We start from the raw sequence: 15,516 nt of genomic DNA on the forward strand, positions 1-15,516 counted from the left end.
AAATGGAACAACAGCATATCTCTGAATCAAGATGTGCTGTATCTTTTATTGCTTGCTGTGGGATTATTATTATTATTATTATTATTATTATTATTATTATGCAGAGCATCAGGTTTGGTTGCTTTGAAGTGGATTGCCTTGGAAATTGCTGACATTCTAGCAGAGGTAGCATGAAGCTGTGAAAAGGCACTTAACAAGAGGTGGAAAAACTGCACCAGTGTAAAGATGTACAGTCCCTCCGTTGCCATCTGAGATCTTAGCTTTACAAATTGATTTACGACAAGGTAGGAGAACTTAAAACGGCAGCGATCACGTCAAAATCTCAACTGAAGCTTCCGAACAAAGAAGGCCCATCGGTGTGGCGAGCTATGGCTCTTGAGAGCCGATGTTGCTTTTAAAGGAAGACTGCCACTGGTGTCTTAACAAGGAGTAACTGTTGAGGAACCCTTTTGTAGTGCGAAGGTAAACACAGAAGCGGAGCTAAATCCCCTTCCTCGTTCCTGTTGACTACCTGTTGATGGCACGGAAATAGATCCTGTCTCCACGTGAGAAACCCACTTAAGAAGTTGCGCTACATCTTTTGCTGTGGAATCCATCTGTACCCTCCAGTTTGTGATGTCTAGCTTTTAATAATCATTTGTGTGTACCTATGTGTCGCTATACGCTGTGTGTGTGAAGCTGAGATGAACATCCCCCATCCCACCCATCGCTGCACTTCTGTTGTCTAGTGCTTTTCAGAAACTGTTGGTTCATGGTTGCTGTATTTTCACGTTATTGATCTGTTGATCAACAGACTGCTTGAGCAATGTCGGGTGCTCGCTGTAACGATTCATCCCACATCGCCGACTCTAGGGGACCGCAGCTTCATGCTCCAATGACTTAGAGACATCACATGGTAATTTTTGATTTGTCTTTTTTGATAATGCTTATTAAGATGTGAGGTCATGCAGTTCTAGTACACACAAACAAACAAACAAACAAACAAACAAAGCAGGACCCAGGCAAGCTTGCTGTGCCACCATGCCCCCCTGAAATTCTAGTATTACTCTCAAAAACTGTTTATGTAAATTTTGTAAGAACTAAAACTGCAATGGGGTTCGAGTCCCGCTTGGGGTGCCTTGCAACGGACTGGCGTCCCGTCCTGGGTGTGTCCCCTCCCCCTCCGGCCTTACGCCCTGTGTTGCCGGGTAGGCTCCGGTTCCCCGTGACCCCGTATGGGACAAGCGGTTCTGAAAATGTGTGTGTGTGTGTGTGTGTAAGTGACACTGTCTGCACACAGTAACTGCAAAACCATGCGGGAAGATCGTAGCTATACTCTACAGCCCAACATTTATGGCCAGTCTCTGCAGTTTCTCTCCTTTACCTTTCGGTCAAGATACTACTTCCTTAACCACTAAATCACCTTCTGCCACTGTAAATTAAAATTACTTAATATAAATAGAGCATAAAAGGATTTGGCATATGGCTGAAATGAATATGAAGTCATTATTTCTATTTTGTGAGGGGCGCGGTGGCGCAGTGGGTTGGACCACAGTCCTGCTCTCCGGTGGGTCTGGGGTTCAAGTCCTGCTTGGGGTGCCTTGTGATGGACTGGCGTCCCGTCCTGGGTGTGTCCCCTCCCTCTCCAGCCTTACGCCCTGAGTTGCCGGGTTAGGCTCCGGTTCCCCGTGACCCCGTATGGGACAAGCGGTTCTGAAAATGTGTGTGTGTATTTCTATTTTTATATTATAAATCTCACATTCTTCTTCTGAAGATATTTATATGGCCGCTAAAAATTGGCCAGAATTACCTGTGGCAAAGCAAAACAAAACGTCCATTTAAGTAATGGAGGCAATTACAAAAAGTGGTTTTCCTGTCATGAGTTTACTGTCACTGACTCACAGGGTTTCCAAAAGGAACAGAACTTGTATTACCCCTGGTTTTATAGACTGACGTCCTGTCTGGTTTGTGCAGGGAGTGGATTAAATCACAGCAGGTCCTTATGGCACATGAGCACTCTCAATGCCCTTTTGCTCCAGGCTCTGTGTGTGTGTGTGTGTGTGTGTGTGTGTGTGTGTGTGTGTGTGTGTGTGAGATATGGTGCATTGAACCTTCCTGGGATGAGATACCGAATGTGCCCTCCGATGGTCCTCTCTGTTTTATGGGGTCCCATGTCTCAGGAAGGTGTTGTTATCTAATCGCAAATTTCTGGCTGCAATCAAATGCAGTAAAATGAAGTAAAGAGGTTCAGATCTTCTGACAGCATGAGTGCTGGACTCTTGTGCATAGAACACTTGAACTGTTTAGAAAACACTGTGTTGTGTCGAAGTGTAAACAGTAAAAACTGCAAAGTAAAAGTGATGTGGTTATAAATGTATGGGGGAATACTGTAATTTAGTGCTGGCAGAAGAACAAAATGTACTGTAGCCTGATGAGCCAATGAATGGCAGGCCAGACCCCCAGCTCCATGTGTGTAATTGGGTAATTCTAATCATAATTATAATTAGGCAATCATAATCATATCTGATGGATGGGGTCTGGCTGAGCGCAGCTCATTAAGAGAGGCTGATGCTCACCGGAGGCATTTCACAGTGTAAGGCGCTTTTTGCAGGATCTCAACGGGAGAAACATCAGGAGAGTATGTGTGTGTACTTGGCGTGGAAAGAGGTGCTAAACAAGCTAATTGCCCCATGGCTCCTTTTTCTTTACAAACCTACAGTGTCTGCTTGCACCACACAAATCTATTTTCACAAAATAGGTTTCTTGTGGTTGTTTTATACTCCTAATGAAAAGGCAATATTTTAATGTAATTCTCATTAAACCAACAAGCCCATTCATGTTAAGTGTTACATATGCTGGTCCACTGGGTTTTGAGAGTCAACTCGTCTTTTTTGTGCTGTCTTAGCTCTGTTTCTCCTTTTACCAGTCAACAAAGGATCCTTGAAAAGGGGATGCAGGTGAGAGGTGTGAGCAGTTCGGCCTGGGAGCCTGGGGAGTGGGGGGTGACAGAGTCATGCAGTGATTGGAACCACCCAAGTAGTGCCAGGAACAGCTATGCCACGTGGTGTAAGGTGCAATCGCCACAGGGCATCATTCTTTAATGGACTTTTGTGTGGTTGATTTACCCTGATTTAGGGATTCTTAGTTGGCGAATACAAGGGAATTAAATGGGAGACAACAAAAGCTGACGGCAAAGAGCTCAGCATTGTTTCCCTGGTTTACCATGTCAACTCCGAACGTATAAAATGCCTTGTCCTCCAGACAAGTGTCCTTTATTTAATTAGAAGTTTTACAGTTGGGCCTTTTTGACTAAATCAGAATGTTTAGTGAATAGAATATGCATTTTAGCCCAAGTTGGCAAATATTTTTAGTCTTCAAATCTAGAGTGCATCAAAGGTCATGATGACTACAGTCAAGAAGTCAGAAGAACAAAAAGAATTTGTTTGAAAAAGTCATGCCTATGTTTACCAGTAAAATGGGTGAAGATTTTATTTATTTGTACCTGTGCCCAATGTTATGTTGAAGTGTCTAGCCTGAAGTAATTATTGGAGTTGGTGGGCAGGAGTCCTTGTTGTGCCTTTTTTGTGGTTCCTTCAACATTGTCCATTTCACTTGTGGTATGGAGAAGCAGATGGAGATGGTTAGTCATATCTACATATCTGTTTCATTTTGCTTTCCCTGTGCCTTTCATTCAGTGCCTGTGGTGCATCTGTTTTTTGTCTCTCTGTCCTCTACATCCCCACACCCTGTCCCTATAAAGGCTCTCATAAAAGAAGCCGTTCTTGGAAGAGGTTTCTGTTGCTGCACTATTTCCAGGAGTTAAAAGGTGTGAACCATTTGCGTAGAAGAGACCACAGCAAGATTTTCACTCCAGTTGTTTTCCATCTAGTGTAATGTAAGCTACCTGTCAATATCTGATGAAATCCTATGAACAATTTGATTGGCTCTAAGAATGGTGACAAAGAGCTGCTGTGTTCCACTTCGCTATGTTCTGGTAATTGTGCTTTGCCATAGTTGTTCTGTCACAATTCTCACATGGATTGGTGTATGCAAATGAATTGAAGAGGCCCTTGTAGCATCTGTCAAACTAGAGTAATGATGTGAAAAGCACATATGATGATCGTCGTCATAATGATGACGATAATGACAATGCAGCCATTAGAGCTTATTAGACAGATGTGCTTCCTTTGCAAATTTCAATGTAATTTATAGACTGGAGCCACTAAAGTGATCTTGCCGAAGTCTCAGTCTCTTATTTGTCCCTCATGTTTCTGGTTGTTTGTTGAGGGAAAATAATGGATTGTCCTGTTCCAGGACACCCTCGCATGGTTTTACCGGTCAGCGTGACTGTTGCTCTCATTTGGAGGATACTTTTCTCCTGGTTGTGAATGAAAGTTATGTCATTTAAATGGCTACAGACTGGTGAATGGACCATTTTTTTCTTTACAGAGAAGGACCTGCTTGGAAAGTTGAAACACACTCAGCTAGCCACTGAAGTCCAGCGCTTGTACAGTCGGCATTATTTACTGGGAAAGGTGTTTGGCAGAATTTGTTTACTCCCATCTCCCATGGCAACCAAATACAGGTTGGATTGCCCAGCATTCATGGCCAGACCTGCTATCTCTTTAAAGTTAGTTTTTGGTGGTGTAACTATTCCTATGGCTTTTCACAAGCTCACAAGTCTGAAAAGACACTTTATTTATTTGGTTTTATTTGCTTGCCCACAATGATATACTCCTTGGTTTACTGTGAGTCACACCGTCCCCTGTAACAAACATTTCTAGTTTGGAAACGCTTTCCCTGGTGAAGGTTCGAGTGAATCGCCAAGCTGATCCCCCGTCTCTCTTAGCAGCTGTAATTATCCCTTGCTAAGGATCTGTGACTTTTTTTTTCTTCTACTGGTGCCTGTTAAACATTTTGAGCTGTGATGTGAAACATGTCTCTGAAAGAGTTTCTCACCCCGTCATTAAGTAGTTCTGTCAACATTGACTCACCTCTTACACTCTCACTGAGCAACAAATGCAGAGCTTCAGAGATGCATACAAGAGGAATAATTTTCTTTTACGTTGCAAAGAAAACAGTTCATCCAAGTGTTACCTCTGTAAACCATTTTCCACATGGTTTGGAATGTAGGGATACAGAACAAACTTTAACGTCTTTTCTAAGTTTCTGAAAATGCTGCTGAAATAGGTAAGGAGAAGAATGATGTTTATTGAAACGATGGACTCGTTTCTTTGCACAGTGTTCTGTGTTTCCTTACTCTGCGTCAACTTTATTCTTTATTCGTGAAGAATTTGCTCTAAAATCCCGTGTTACTGGAACTGACTTGCAGCGCATGCTGTTGGTACAGAATAGCTTATCAGAAATCATGTCATGCATGTGTTTTCCAGCTGTACTCAGCTGGCCCAGATTACTATGGAACAGAAGTACTTAGAATAACTGTGCTTACAAATGTGCTGCATAATAAGTGAACCTACAAACTGCTGTAGAATATGATTACCATTGTGACGAAAAATGTCACACACCCACAAAAAGAAAAAATACATTATTCTATCCTCAAAGCCTGAAATGTACATCTATTTTTTTCCAAGAGAGACCTAGCCAGGTGGCAAAATAAATATGAATAAAAATACAAGCCAGAATTAAACAAAAAAAAAACAGACCTTAATTTGTACTCAGTGGTTGATTATAAACATGCAAGGATGGTGTTGGATTTAATTATTATAATTTTTTTATTTTTAAGTTTATTTTTTGTTGCTTTATTTCAGCTTTTTGGTCAGCTTTAAAAGACTTGTCTGCATATAGTGTCATGTATAAATACAGATGGCTTTGGGGTGTGACTTGGTTGTTGGTTCTTCAGCAGCAGGAGAGGCCTTAGGGTGTGTGGTGTGCACATGTGTGAGTGTGTCACATCGCTCAGGTTGGGCTGGCTGAACCCAGATCTGCAGCAGGGTGCTGTGGTGTCTGCGCACACCCCATCATTACGTTCACTGGAATTCAGGTCAATGTGTTGGGTTGAGCCCGATGGTCTGGACAACAGCGTCAGCTCTGTCGCCTGGCAGGAGGACAAAGGGGACGTAATTACACCCAATTACACACAACACACTTGAAACATTGTCAGTCATGTAGGCTTGCTGTCTGTGATGCCTTTATTCCATAGCTATTTAGGATAAACTTGCTATAATGACTCTTAAGAAAGCATTTGTGGTTATGTACTGTTGCTTTATAGCTGTCATACCAGACAAGAGTCTGGGTTACACTTGGGTTGCAAATAATGTGAAACTCAGAACTTTTCCAGAGATAAACTACTGAGTCACGCTGAGGTTACTGTCTAGTTATTTAATATGTCTTAAATATTCAAGTATTACCCAAAGCAAAACTGAGCAGCAGACAGTCTAGGAGTAACCTCAAAATGACAAGTCAATATTTCAACATGTACATAATAAAGTTAATATTACTGCAGTAAAACATGAGGCTTTGTTCCTCACAGAAGACCAAAAGTAAACACACTGTGTAAAGTCTCCTTATTAAACGTTCCTTTTGAATAGAGACAAATTAATAGCGAGCACATGGAGATCTTTGTCATGATGACCTGGATTTGACCATGTCATGACCATCATGACCATGTGTCCCCAGTACTGCATTTGTGCATAACCCCACTGAATGTTTTTGCTAATATTTGTCAGCCCCCAAAACCTGACATTTGCCGTGCTTCTTATTGGCTTTGTCACAGAAACCACAGTTACAAAGAGGCATAAGGGTTTAACCTGTAATATAAGGTATGAAGACTCACTGGGCTTCTGTGGATGGTCAGGAACTGCTGAAAATGTTATGAAGTTTGTAGATTCAAACACTGTCCTTAGACATTGACTTTACATCTGTAGCAAGTTGTCCGAGTATAACTAGCATCAGTGGTTGTTCTAAACCGGTAATGGGAGCCTCAAACTTTGGCATGGTTAATTAAAGCTACCCGAAAAATGGGACTTTTATGATCAAGAAACTGGAGATGAGACAAAATCAAAGTTACAAAGTCCCCAGGAGGGGAATGGCTGTCACAACCTGGTCCTGCCTTGTAGCGCAAGTGGAGTGGCTCAGGGATGCCTTAGGGAGCAGACCTCAGTCTCATCTCCAGAGCAGCTACCTGGAAGGATAGTCTTGGAAACCTCAGCCATAATCGTAGACTAGTGATGCAGGACCTGTAAAAGCTGTCAGCAACATCTCCAGCTGTTTATATTCTCTTTATGGTGTAGCGACACTGGAGGGCAGAAGGCTTATTTAAAAAGTTTTTAATCTCCCTGTCCATGAGTAATTACAGTGCCGCTCTGCCTGGTAGGGTGATGTAATCTCGAGGAGACAAATTGGGGCTTGCCAAGTGCACAGATGGATGTGCTGAAGGGAGCTTGGGCACTGTGGCGGGCAGGCATGGGGTGATTTTATGTCTGCAGGCTGGGGGTTGGGAGCAGGCGCGGCCCGTGGGTTGGGGTGGGATCTTGGCTGGTCTCCTGCGGTGTGGGACGCTGCCCACAAAAGTGTCAGCCTGTCTTTGTGCACGCAAAAAAAAGTTTGACTCCTTCATATTCATCAGAATTGAATCTCAGTTCACTGAAAATGTTTGATATTCTTAAAACTTCAGGCAAAATTCTCTGATGCAGAATTACACTAGGATTTAAAGTGTGGCCTAATTTACTCCAGAGGTCTGGCAGCCATACATACACTGAAGTATGTACAGCATGAGACGACCTATCTGTAAATTGACCTTAACTGTTGAATGAAGTAAATATGTTGAGCGATAATGAAGTACTCCCATTATTAGACTGAAGCCAAGTTGAGTTTGGGGCATAATATGTGCATAATGGCTGTTTAAATGAACTGTATCAGTTTACAAGGAACCAAATTAAAACTGAAAGCCTCTGCACATTGTTTCAGATACCAAAATGCTTCAGAGTGCCAGCATTTGCCGTTCTGCATTCACTGTAGAACGCTCTCAGAATCTCCATCAGCCATCAAGGCTTGAGGTTAGTCTTTCTTTCCACCATAAGGCTTTGGGTGGTGTCTGAAGTTGTTTACAGCTCTCAGAGACCCCTAGCAGAGTTATTTGTCTGAACGCTGAATGGTGGTTAGAACATAAGCAGTAACCAAGTGCAGTTTGGGTCTAAGTAGCTGACTTTGGGATGGGCTGCACTTAGTTGTAACAGTCAATCTTATTAACTTATCTTTTGTGAAGTCCTACTGAGAGTAATACAAGGGTAGTCAGGGGTAATGAGTCCCAGAAAGTCATCTCACTATACCGTAAGAACAATAATTAAATCATCATAAAAGTCAGCGTTATACTTGGGGCCTTTGTGAGTGATAGATGCCATTTCAGTTGTCTACAGAAGGATGTCTCCGAATGAGATGTGTGTGAGTGTGTTCATGTGTGTATGAATTAGTTGCTACTAGTCTACTTGTAGCAGTGAACTATAATTGTATCCCTTTACAGTGCAGGTGTCTGATTTCAAATTACACGTTTCTATTCGCATAGCATTGTTTGTATGGTAAAGCATCTGGTTGCTATGACAATTTTGGATTTTACTTGACAACACCAAACATCTGACTACCATTACAGCCACCCTGGGAGACTGACTGACCAGTTGCTGTGTGATTTTATTAGAATTATTTATTTTTTGCTGGCTGAGCCTAAACCTAAATCCTGCTTCTTCCAGCTGGTCTGGTGAGGCACAATGGGATTGCTGACAATGTGGTGTAATGACAGAAAGACTGAGTCAGAGAAGTGACCTCATGCGGGAATAAAGACTGCGTGTGGCTGTAGAGTTGTGACTACGGATGCATGTGACCTGCACATTAGGGCTCGTGTGTGTGTCCAGATCTCTTGAGTTTTGGGATTTTGAGACTATGGGAAGTGAAGGGTACCTTGACGTAGTAGATATCCATTCAGAGAATGCAACAGACATGGACCTGAGCAATTGCATTACATTCATTAATTTAGCTGACACTTTTCTGTAAAGCAACTTACTAGGTTAATCTACCTGCAGTTATTTACCAATTTATACAACTGGACAATTTTTACTGGAGCAATTTCAGGTAAGTCCCTTGCTCAAGGGTACTACAGCCAGAGGTGGGGATCAAAACTGCTACCTTTGGATCCAAAGGCAGCAGCTATAACAACTACGCAACCAGTTCTCCCCAGTTACCTAAATGAATTGTGACAGGGTCATTTGTTGGCCCCCAGCTCCCACTGTGAAGGCTATCAATTCAATCTTCAAATAATCTGGGCCTTAAAATCCATCCCTGCTGTTGAGTATAGAGGTGCACTGAGATGACGGAATATTTAAGTCTATTGAACTTTACACACATGAGACAAATCCAGTGTTGGACAGTGGATGAAAGACAGATTTGCCTTGTTGGGGATTATCTTTCATTCTATAGTTAGATCTCCATCAAAGTAGGAGGTACCAGCCACTAGGAAAGCCAACCACTTGCTGGCTCTTATGGAAACTTGGTCGATCCGGTTTGATGTCTCCGGGAGTTTCCAGAAGTGGACCTCTTTTGCTATGCATTTAATGAGAGCTGCTGCTGTATTTTTGAGGAATAGACCATCTAATAACGTTTAAATGCCACATCAAGATAGAAAATTCTCTATGTCAAATGCATTTATTTATTTATTGAAGTTCTTGTCTAACTCTTTCATTTTCAGTATTAAATCTGCGATCCTGCTTTGATCATGCTTTGACCACATCGTAAGCTTTAGTTTTTGCTGTTACAGTCTTAATGTTTGTTTAATCATTAAGGTATGAGTTTTCTGGTGGAAATTTCTTACTGGTGGAAGATCAGTCTAAAAATCATATTTCAGTAGTTTATAACTGAGTTAATAATTTAAATCAGTGCTATACTAAACATACATTTTTCACTGTACTAATTGTGCAGTTTGCAGTAAACTTGTTGGAGCTATGAGGGACAACCTCTCTGCTGAATACTGTCTACATGTGCGTTGACACACAGACGCACATACTGAGAAAAACAGACAAGGACACACAGTCTCACTCTCACTCCACCATGTGAAAACAGAATCCAGATGCTTCTGATTACTGTCAGGCTTTTGGCTCAGCGATGGAAACCGTCAGGATGACATGACTGCTGGGGAACAGATGTGGAATTTAGATCTTCTGCAGGAGAACTGTCTGTGTTTTTGCACTTCCAAAATCAGTTACCAGTGAATCTAAATAAAGAGAAGAAATACCTGTGTTTTGATGTGACCACTCAGTCATGTTTATATACGTTATATAAGATGAAGAGTATAACCACTATATGGGCATATCAGAGGAGCCAGCTATCAGCGAGGACAGATCACCTTGATTACGTAGTGAATTATGTAAATCAGGCCTGAAATTCCTTCAGTGGAAAATTATGTACATTTATAAAATGGGACACAGTCTAACTTTGGACTCTGTTGTTTGCACTTAACTGTTCCCTTGCCCCCACTGCCCTGTCTTTTCCTCAGCAGCTTACTAAAGGCCAGCACTCTCTGACTTAAGGGACTTGCTCGTGCATGGCATGCCACTGCCCACGCTCCTGTAGCAGAAGGCTCATCATCGTGCCAGGGGAATTCTGGGTACTATACTGGAGCAGATGAGCGGACGACCATACTGCCTTGTACAAGCCAGCTTTCACTGAAGAAGACCATCAGTAACTTGAAAAGTGTTCAGAAGCTTCTAATGCTAGCTTGACGAAGCTTTAGAAGGAAAGAAATAAATGGAAATTGCTGCAGCAGAGGGCAGTTTGTGGCAAGACCAACCACAACTGGCATGTTTGCTGAGCTCCCAGTAAAACCAGTGCCAACCGTGTGGGCTTCCGCCTACTGGGGAACAGGATTGTCCTGTTTTGGACCTTCCTGTTTTGGACATTCAGTGGAGCTCCTCTGCTTCCCAGAATAGTGCTGCTCTCCCTTGCAGCTAAGCCCAATGATGACAGCTTGACAAAAACATGATGGAATGAGACATCTCGGATGGAGACTCCGCTGTATGTCCCAAGTGACCGTCTGCTTTATTTGCATTATGACGTATTGTACAACAGTTTCAAGGAAATGACTAAGAAATCTTACTGCCTCTGTATGACATGGAACATTCTTGATAAACCCATGCTGGACATCGTATTTATATATTAATTTAGTAGGAGTTTTTTCCAAAGCAACTTACAATCTCAAGTTATTATTGTTAGCCACTTAGTATAATTTTCTTATACAGCTGGGTAATTGTTATGGAATCAGTTCAGAGTAAGTATCTCTCTCAAGAGCACTACGGCAAAAGTGGGAATTCAAACCCGGGCCCTTCGGTCATAAGGCAATAGCTCTAACCACTATGGTAACTGTTGCCACTGCGTTTGAATTATGTTCCATTGTATTTTTGTTGGCTTTTGGGCAAGCTGAGTACAAAAATCCAAAATGCGCATGCTTTTTTCGCATGGCAGTAGAGTGTGTTCAATTTAAAACAGATTTTCCAGATATTTTATTAATACTGTAGGGATGGTACTGACAAAGCGCTTGCTTATCTTGTTGCTTATGTACTAATTATATTTAGGTTTTGAGAATCCACTTGCACATACTCTTCACATTGCCTTCAACACTTAGTTTTTTATTCAGCCATCTGGTTTGAAAGGAATACAGATCATTTCTGGAATACATTAGTAGCTGGTTGCATGGATTGACGCAATCTGGTTCCCTACAGATGGGGGTGAGCAAAGAGGTCTGAGGTGCTGAGACTCAACCCAGGTCAATGATGTTTGAGTTATCGTCACTGCTGTGGGGAGAATAGGGACAGTCTGCTCAGAAATGAAGTCCGGTGCTGCAAGCGAGGGGATGGGACTTTAAAACTGCTCAGTTCAGTTATTAGCTCAGGGTGTAAAATCTCCCTAGCAAAATACCTTGGTTATAGAATTATTGTTACATTTAACATAAAAGAGATTTGAATGGCATCAGCAGTTTTAGGAGCTCTTTTACTTCTGTGCTATGCTCCACATTAATAAAAATGGAAATCCATACGAGTTCCATTTGCATCTTCTCTCCAAGCAATTTTTCTGTTTATAATCAGCCCTCAATGTTGCATTCAGAGCATCATTGTGTGCTATTTGCATTGAGACTGCAGGGATTATGGATACAGTATTGGGATCCTCACTGGTAGCAGTGCAAGTTTACTCTCCCAGCTGTAATAATTCACTTCTATTCATTCAGCTGGAGCTCTTCTCCAAAGTGCAGCGTTAAGCTACGTACAGTTATTTACCCATTTATACAGCTTGGTAATTTTTTACTGGAGCACTACAGCAGTAGGTAGGATTTGAACAGCTCTTTTCATGATTCTACCAATTGCCCTGTGGGCTTCATTTTTCATTGGCACAAGGATGTGTCTGACCTCCACACCAGCAGTGTGTGTAACAGCAGGACAAAGGAAACTTCTTGCAACCTACTATGGTGCTGGGACAACAAACCATAAGGCTACAGGATCGAGTCCCTAGATAAGTAGTCTTGTGTAAGATACAGGCAGTCCCCGACTTACGATGGGGTTACGTTCCGCAAAGCCCGTAGTAAGTCGAAAATATTGTCATTTGAAAATGCATTTAATACACCTAACCTACCGAACATCATGGTCTAGCATATGTGCCATACCCATTACGGGCTTGCCGCCTTCGTGCTGGACAATTATCTTGAGTTTCTCCTCAAGAGTAATTGCCCTCCTCTTCTTCTTCCCACCAGTAGCAGGAGACACAGATGGGCGTTTCTGTGACATTGTGGATGCACAAAACACAACGTAAATACAGGGAGGTATCTGTACAGCGACTGCGTGGCAGACTGGGAGATGCGGATCGCTGTCGCTGCCCAGCATCGGGAGAGAGTATCACACCGCTTATCGCTTTCCTGGGGAAAAAATCAGAATTCAAAATTCGAAATACAGTTTTTGCTGAATGTCTATCGTCAGCTCACCATTGTAAAGTTGAAAAATCAGAAGCCGAACCATCGTAAATTGAGGATCATCTGTACTTGAGCCAAATGCATTGCTGAATAAACCAGCCCTGAATCAGTATGTTCTGTTGTAGGTGAGTGGCTCTTCTCAGCAAAGGCACAATGTGATGTGACTTGTGGGAAAGTGAACTAGTTTTCTCACCTAGATCTTCTTCTAGAAGGTCTGTCCTCTTCAAAAAGAGTCCCTTCCTTCCTTTTCTTTATGCCGTAGACATTCTATGCATTCTTCTATTAAGAACAAAGAGCAGAGAGTATTTACGAATTGGGAACATGAAGACTTGACTGACAAATGAGGAAGCTGAGCTCTGCCTATTGTGGTCCCTGTACAGGTCTGGGAGTACAGGACTGTAGAGAGACCTCTTTGTCCCTTTTATTGTAGAGTTTGTCCATTCTTGGTTCTCCAGAATGTTCTGACCCTGTGTGCTACCCTGCCAGGCCCAATTAGGCAGTTTCCTGGTGGTGCAGCACGTCTGCCGATGATTCATCACTAGAAGGTGATGGGTGGTGGGGGGTGGTGTGGGACTTACTGGCTGCTGAGACATTGAGAATTAAAACCAGAAGAGTGTTAACAATGCTGCCTTTGTACTTGTACACATTTTAATGAATGTTCCTCCTTTCAAACGGCTTGAACTACATTATTATTTTGGCCGTGTTGCTGAATTACACTGATTGGTTTTTTTATGGTAGGGATGGGTTTCAGGCTGTGTGGACCTTCAGACCCCCACTTTCATGTCTGGCTTTGAAAGCTGGATCACATTCAATGTATTAATTTTATTCCATCTGAAGGAATTAGGATATTAATACAATTACTATGTACATGATAAGGAAAGTGGCTGAACTTGTATCCCAGTACTGCAAAGGTTCCCATAGAATCCTGTGGGAATTTTCCATTTGTAAAAATTGCATATATTTAACATATCGGGTACCAATAATCCCTGTAAAAGTACAGCCATTTATAAAAGCCATTTGTACTGTACCTCAGAAGTACAGGGACACACTTGTCTCCGCACTATTTACCACATGTAAACTTCCAGTTCTATTTTTTGCAACTGTCAGAAATATAATCTTCACACCTGTTTAAGTGATTAAAAGTGGAATCCTGTGATTCATTCCTGCTGATGCCTCGTCTTTTGTGTCTCACGTCTGCTGCGGCCTGTCTCATACAGATCAGGACACCCCATCCCACCTACTGTTGTGCAAAACCCACATTGTTTCATGCTCTTCCTGTGCCTCTGAGTCAGGAGGATATTCCAGAGTTGAGATGAGGTAGGTCTGTGTGATCGCTGACCCAAAACAAGGGGAAGCCCTGTGCAGACCACCTCATGAGCAATTCCGTCACCGTGGCAACGGTCCATCAGCAGGCGGTCCAGCAGTCCAGCAGCACAGGCAGGATTATATTCTGACATCTGATCCCTGTCTCCTCAGGCGGCTCTGCGGTCAGGGCCACTTGTGCTTGTTCACATGGAATGACCGCATGCGATCAACAAAATGTTTGTCATAAAAACTATATCGCTTTCTGTGTTACTCTCCCTGCATTCTGGAAAAAGCGAAAATTGGTGTGAAACCACTCCCCAAGCAACTTCCAGTCCATTGTTCAGTAGAAGAGCAGATGGGCCTGCTACTCTTGTGTTCGACAGGGAGTCCTTGTTCCATTCATCAGCTCCACCATCGTTCAACTGTTTGTTTAAATGGCAGGTAACACACAGAAAATGGCCAAATGGCTTTGAGTAATCAGTTGGATAGGATTGGGGTATATAAGAAGAGGCCTTTCCATCAAAGTTATAACATTCCAGAACCATCTGCCATTCTAAATTATGGAGTAGCTTTTAACGGTTTCTTTGGGAAAAAAAAAAAAGGTTGCCGTTCTTCAAAAAAATTGTTGAATTGTTGTTTTTTTTTTTTTTTTTGCTTTTGCAGGTCAGAAGGAGCTGCTGTTTGTGTAGCCTGCTGAGAGGGAGCTTGAAAGGCCTGCAAAGAAGTTGGTATGTACATCTCTGAGTCCTGCATACGTAAAATTACTTTTTAATTAATTTTGAAACAAAACCCTTCGTCCAGTCAGTGTAGACAGCTGACACATCATACCTGCTTTCCACAAGTCACCTAAGCATTATTACTATGTATAATGAAATTATGTAGTTGTTTTGGTTTAGTATGGAATGGAGCGTGGAATGTATTGCAGAAATCAGACTGCTACGCTTCTCCTCCTCGGTCCACTTGGTGGTCTCACACACAAAATGTCCAAAATCAAAAGCACAAAGGTTTTCAATTCCAGCTGCGATGTGGTGGAATGACCTCCCACTCTCACTCAGAACTGCTGAATCTTTCTCTAGATTTAAGAAGGGTCTTAAAACTCACCTCTTCTGGACTCACTTCTCCCATGATCTCTTAAGTGTGTGTTAATGTGTAATTGTTTATCCTTAATAACCTTTTGATCACAACTTTTGAATAATGGATAAACATTTATGCAGCTGCTCATGTGATGTACATTGGTTCATATGGTGGAAAGTGACAAATTAACTGTACTTAGA

At 42.2% G+C, this 15,516-nt stretch overlaps 1 protein-coding gene across 1 annotated transcript in view; it reads left to right on the forward strand.

Moving 5' to 3' along the window:
* Window positions 1-15,516, forward strand: part of LOC108938576 (LHFPL tetraspan subfamily member 2a protein-like) — a 43,665-nt gene that overhangs the window by 1,714 nt on the left and 26,435 nt on the right. Inside the window, exon 2 of the mRNA XM_018759227.2 lies at window positions 14,906-14,970. The gene's annotated coding sequence lies outside the window, so the exon portion shown is untranslated. The remainder of the gene's footprint in view (window positions 1-14,905; window positions 14,971-15,516) is intronic.

This window comes from Scleropages formosus, chromosome 17, assembly GCF_900964775.1.
Source record: "Scleropages formosus chromosome 17, fSclFor1.1, whole genome shotgun sequence".
NCBI classification, from domain to species: domain Eukaryota; kingdom Metazoa; phylum Chordata; class Actinopteri; order Osteoglossiformes; family Osteoglossidae; genus Scleropages; species Scleropages formosus.